Source organism: Eubalaena glacialis, chromosome 19, assembly GCF_028564815.1.
Source record: "Eubalaena glacialis isolate mEubGla1 chromosome 19, mEubGla1.1.hap2.+ XY, whole genome shotgun sequence".
Classification (NCBI taxonomy): domain Eukaryota; kingdom Metazoa; phylum Chordata; class Mammalia; order Artiodactyla; family Balaenidae; genus Eubalaena; species Eubalaena glacialis.
This window is the reverse complement of record NC_083734.1, coordinates 48,164,580-48,170,579: the sequence shown is the minus strand read 5'-3', so window position 1 is coordinate 48,170,579 and position 6,000 is coordinate 48,164,580. Positions and strand designations below refer to the sequence as shown.

At 42.5% G+C, this 6,000-nt stretch overlaps 1 protein-coding gene across 1 annotated transcript in view; it reads left to right on the top strand.

Moving 5' to 3' along the window:
* The first annotated feature begins 906 nt into the window (after positions 1 to 906).
* The window catches only part of MARCHF10 (membrane associated ring-CH-type finger 10), an 89,751-nt gene continuing 84,657 nt past the window's right edge, over positions 907 to 6,000 (top strand). Inside the window, exon 1 of the mRNA XM_061176096.1 lies at positions 907 to 1,039. The gene's annotated coding sequence lies outside the window, so the exon portion shown is untranslated. The remainder of the gene's footprint in view (positions 1,040 to 6,000) is intronic.

The following is a 6,000-nucleotide window of genomic DNA, read 5'->3' as shown; positions in this document are numbered from 1 at the left end:
GGATTCTGGGCACTGATGAAAGGTCCAAGAATTTCTATTCTCCTTTTTCCCTATTCTCTACCCAGTCAAAAATGCCCTAACTTGACACCAGTTGGCAAGTTATCAAGTGCCTAAATATGCACAATAAATGAAAGAGTCATCTTTGCCTGTGAAAACCACAGACAGAAATAAACCTGGCAGAGGGTGTGTCTAGCACAGGTTCCAGTGCCTTCTTTCTAAACCTGTGGGCACTAGTCTAAGCCTCTAAGAACCTCCTACCTTGGGAAAGGCAGCCAAGATTCCTGATAACCAAGATATAACTGGGTTCCTGTCTCGTTTCTGCCACTGACGGGGTGCCTCCCTTAATTATATATTTCTTCCTTTTAATGTTGGATCAGATATTTCAGAGATCCCCTGCACAGTTCAAACTGCAGGGCTGCACTCTTTCCCTCTATCAGTGTATTGCCTTTACTATTATTTTATTCAGTTAAAAATACTTTCCCCTCTCGTTTTCTAATCTCATTCTTTGTAAAGCACAGCACTGAGTCGGGGCAGGAGTGAAGGTCTCGATATCTGGGCTTTGGACTGGGCTTTGGACTTCAAGACAAAGCCAATCCGCCCCCTCCTGCTCGCCGCCATCACCGCTTTGCCTTCCCGACCGCATCCCGACTAGTTCCCAAGGCAACCGGCGCAGCGCCCACGTCCGGGTTCGGGACCGCCTGGCCTCAGCCCAACCCCGCCCCCACGGCCGCGCTCACCGAACCCAGCTCCTGCGCGAGGAGGGAGGAGGCCGGGTTGCCAAGGAAACGGAAGGACGCCAGGCAGCCGCCCCCACCGCCTCCGCCCCTAGAAAGCCCGGCTGCCGCCGCTAAAAGCTGCCTCCGGGGAGGAGGAGGAAGAGGGGCCGGTAGAGGGAAGGGAGAAGAGCGAGGAGGAGGAAGAGGACCACAGGGACGGCCCCCGCACGATTGATGGGCGGCTCCTCCGCCCTGGACCAGTCCGCCTGCCCCGCCCCTCGGCCCCTTTAGCCCTTCGCAGGGGGAAAAGACTGACCCGCAAGGTAACGGCCCGGCTCGGCCCGGCCCTCCCCAACCCTGCCCCCGACCGTGCGGCTCCTGATCCTCCGAGAAAGTCGGGGGAGGAGCGGGGGGGGACCACCTCTCCTTGCGACTTCTCCGATTCTGGAGGGAAATCGGGCCTGAAGCCTGGGAGCCTGGCCGCTCCCTCCTTCCGGCTGACCAGAGCCCCCGTATTTTTCTGCCTCAGAGAGACAGGTTTGGGGGCCTCTGTGATCATTTATTTGCACCCTGGCAGCGGCCCCTCACGTACATAACTTCCCCGCAGACTACCCTTTTCTGCAGGTCCAGGAGAGGTATACGGATCACGGCCTTTCCGGCTCCTGAGTGCGAAATTATTGATATTGTTGAGAGCATCGAATTGCTTGTCCAGCCTGTGACATCGCAGCCCAGCCCCAAAGTTTCCGAATTACACGTTGAGTCTCTCTTTTGGGCTTGATGGTCAGTGTATGCCCGCCCAGCTCTTTCATGGTTTCACAATAAAATGAAGAGTCACCGCCAAAGAGCTTTTCTCATAAGCCCTTTATAGCACAGCACCTCCCACCCCGCCCCCTGATTTCCTAAGCAAATTGGATGGAACCAATCTACCATCTACCCTCAACCCTCTCGATTCTCCGTCTTTTTCTTTGGTCACAGTATTCTCTCAGGAGTGCAGTGTTAGGAAGATTGAGCCCAGATCACTCATCTTTGTTGCTTATACTCAAAATATTTTTATAAGTTAAGATTTTAAAACTCTTAAGACTTTATTTTTTGTTCAGATTTTCAAAGTTCTAAGATTTTTGAAAGCTAAAGCTAAACAAATTCTGTAATCTTTGTCATTACAGATTAATTAATTGTGTAAAAGGATGAATAAGGTCTCCTGCAATGCTTCTTCCCAGCACCCAGTTATGGAAAGGGGGGTAATTTATAAACCTGATGGTCAAGTATAAATATAGCCATTTAGATTTTGGTTGAAAGGAACACTCAGCCGAAAGAGGGGCTTACATTTACATTTCTCTTTATAACTGAACCAATAAAATATTCACTTTAACGACATTTCTAATATGAGAACACCGTAAGAAAACAGTGAAATCGCTTGACTGTTAATAAAAAGAACTCCCTTCCAATCAATTCTTTTGACAAACGTGGCCATAGAACAGAAAGACAGAGCATATGATTGTTTTTTAGAGAACTGAAAGAAATATGTTCTGCAATCAGATTTTGTTCTCCTTAGTCAGGGAAATTCAGCTTGAATTCATGGGAAATGTACACTAGAGAGGAAGACATATGTCACAAAGTTCTTAGAATATTCCGCCCTGAAATTTCACAGATATGTAGAATTTTGAGGCCAAGACGAATCATTCACTCTCACTTTCAGCAAAGCAGGACTTCCTTTCCCACATGCCTCCTCCTGCCTTCTCCTCTCCTGCTCCCTCTCCCTCATTTAATATGGCTTCTTATGTAGATTTCTAAAACACAAAATTGGCACATTATCACCAGAGACTTAAAACAGAAGCGTGCATAACCATGAGTGGATAGTAAATTGAAAAGCAGTTCAAAGGTGAGAAACAGAAGAGAATACAGAATGCTATTTTAGAAACATGTGCCCTGCCTACATTTTATTATCACTCTCCTCCCCTCCACCTGTCTGTATTTGCTAAGAAAAAATTTTTGGCTTCAAATGGCCATCTGGTTGAGGAAGCCCACAAAGCTGAGATCCACGAATTAAGCATGATCTCATGTGGATTTATTTCCATATAGTTATTTCCGTTTCTTATTCCTCCTGGTCCGTTTTTAAACCTGAAGTATAGTATGAAGTTCAAGTGACACTTGAGAATGTTTGCCTAAACTGTGGTGATCTACCTACCATCTCCTTGATCTGTCTCTAATAATCTGTTTCCTTAGGGCCTGGAGTATTTGTTTAATCCCACAAAGCACTGATATATTTAAGAGATTAAATGTGGCACCATGATGCTTCTAAATATTCATTTTATAGTAGAGTACAATAATAGAGAGTTTATGGGAGGGCAAAGAGACTCTTGCAGGCAATTTTAAAGTCCTTTATTTGGTCGGTGATTGTGAAGTCAGAGGTAACCTAGCAAGGAGTAATTCAAATAGTGTTATTTCCCACCTATTTAGACAAAGTGATTTCATGCCTCTTGATTTAGAAGCCTCCTTAAAATTATACTACATTAAAGCCAGGATAGATTAGCTGGCTTTTCTATGTTAATTTTGTAACCAAAATGTATCATCCAAGTGGACTCTGGGATGTGCTCCTTTAGTGACCATTAACATATTTTCATTATGAATCCTTATGTTCTCTGCCTGATTAACATTCAGACAGGTTTTTCTTTCCAACAGTAGCAGCAGGGGTCCATCTTTCTGCCGGTTATAACACCATCGTTTTCTGAAAAGCGTGGGAACCTAACTTTATTCTATGCAGGTACAAATTCACATGAAAAGTTAAAAGGGGTCTTTTAAAGTAGAGTTCCATAAATGACTATTAAAATGCTCAGAGACAAAATTTAGATTTTGTGTGTCATCTGTGGAACTACCTATCAGATTGCAGTTTTAGATTCTGACTCACAAAGACCAACCTTCTATAATTGAGAGAAAATATTCCCCAAGGGACCAGAACAAGTTCTTAGATGATATTGTTTGGGGCTCATGATAAACCTTTCAAGAGTTCATAGTGACCAGACCAGACATTGGGTCACCATGAGCCAGGTGCAACCTGATTCTGCCGATACCTGCACAAACAGAAAACAAAAACAAAAACAAAAACAAACCGGAAAAGGGAAAGAAAGCTATAGAATGTAGACACTTGAGGTCAGGGATGTTGTCTCTCTTACCTTGCTGTTTCCCCAGAACCTAGAGCAGCACCTGTCACATGGTTGTCATTAAAAAGTATGTGTAGGAAAGAAGAACCAAGCTGGAGAGATCACGCTTCCTGATTTCAAACTTACATTACAAACCTACAGTAATCAAAATAGTATATTGGAAGAAAAACAGACACACAGATGACTGCAACAGAATAGAGAATCTGAAATAAACCTATGCATATATGGTCAATTAATTTATGACAAAGGAATCAAGAATATACAATGGGGAAAAGACAGCCTCTTCAATAAATGGTGTTGGGAAAACTGGACAGCCACATGCAAAAGAATGAAACTGGACCACTATCTTACACTGTACACAAAAATCAACTCAAAATGTATTAAAGACTTAAATATAAGAGATAAAACCATAAAACTCCTGGAAGAACACATAGGCAGTAAGTTCTTTGATACTGGTCCTGGCAATGATTTTTTAAATGTGACATCAAAAGCAAAGGCAACAAAAGCAAAAATCAACAAGTAGAACTACATCAAACTAAAAAGCTTCTGCACAGCAAAGGAAACCATCAATAAAATGAAAAAGCAACCCACAGAATGGGAGAAAATATTTGCAAATCATATATCTAATAAGGGGTTAATATACAAAATATATAAAGAACTCAATAGTAAACAAACAACTCAATTTAAAAAATGGGCAGAAGATCTGGACAGACTTTTTCCCAAATAAGATATACAGGTGGCCAACAGGTACATGAAAAGGTGTTCAACATCACTAATTATCAGGGAAATGCAAATCAAAACCACGATGAGACATCACCTCACACTTATTCAAATGGCTTTTATCAAAAGGATAAGAAATAACAAGTGATGGCGAGGTTGTGGAGAAAAGGAAACCCTTGTGCACTGTTGGTGGGAATGTAAATTGGTGCAGCCATTACGGAAAACAGTACGGATTTTCCTCCAAAAAATTAAAAATAGAACTACATGTGATACAGCAGTTTCACTCCTGGGTATTTACCCAAAGGAAATGAAAACATTCACTAACTCAAAAAGATATATGCACCCCTATATTCACTGCAGCATTATTTACAATAGCCAAGACATGGAAGCAACTGAAGTGTCTATCAATGGATGAATGTATAAAGAAAATGTGGTGTATATATATAATGGAATATTATTCATCTATAAAAAAAAGGAAGGAAATCTTGGCATTTGTGACAACATGATAGACCTTGAGGGCTATGTGAAATAAGTCAGAGAAAGACAAAATACCATATGATCTCACTCATATGTGGAATCTAACAAAACACCGAACTCATAGATACAGAGAACAGATTGGTGGCTGCCAGAGGCGTGGAGTAGGAAGTGGGTGAAATGACTGAAGGAAGCTAAAAATTACAAACTTCTAGTTATAAAATAAATAAGTACCGAGGATGTAATGTACAGCATGGTAACTATAGTTAATAATACTGTATATGTCAAAGTTGTTGGGCTTCCCTGGTGGCGCAGTGGTTGAGAATCTGCCTGCCAATGCAGGGGACACGGGTTCGAGCCCTGGTCTGGGAAGATCCCACATGCTGCGGAGCAACTGGGCCCGTGAGCCACAGCTACTGAGCCTGCGCGTCTGGAGCCTGTGCTCCGCAACAAGAGAGGCCGCGATAGTGAGAGGCCCGCGCACCGCAAGGAAGAGTGGCCCCCGCTCGCCGCAACTAGAGAAAGCCCTCGCACAGAAATGAAGACCCAACACAGCTAAAAATAAATAAATAAATAAATAAATGTATACAAAGTTGTTAAGAGAATAGATCTTAAAAGTTCTCATCACAAGAAGAAAAAAAATGGTAATTATGTGGGCTGACGGATGTTAACTAGACCTACTGTGGTGATCCTTTGGCAATACGTGCAAATATCGTTGTACACTTGAAACTAATATATTGTTATATGTCAGTTATATCTCAGTAAAAAAAATATGTAGAAATAAATGAAAGCGCTTCACTGGACAAGAAGCAGGAATAGCGTGGGCCCTTTGATGACCTTATAGATGAGGCCTAGCAGACTCACTACGAACAGTGCCATTTACTAACTCAATGTTTTGGTCATAAATTGAGACCACACCAGTCAGAGACAAA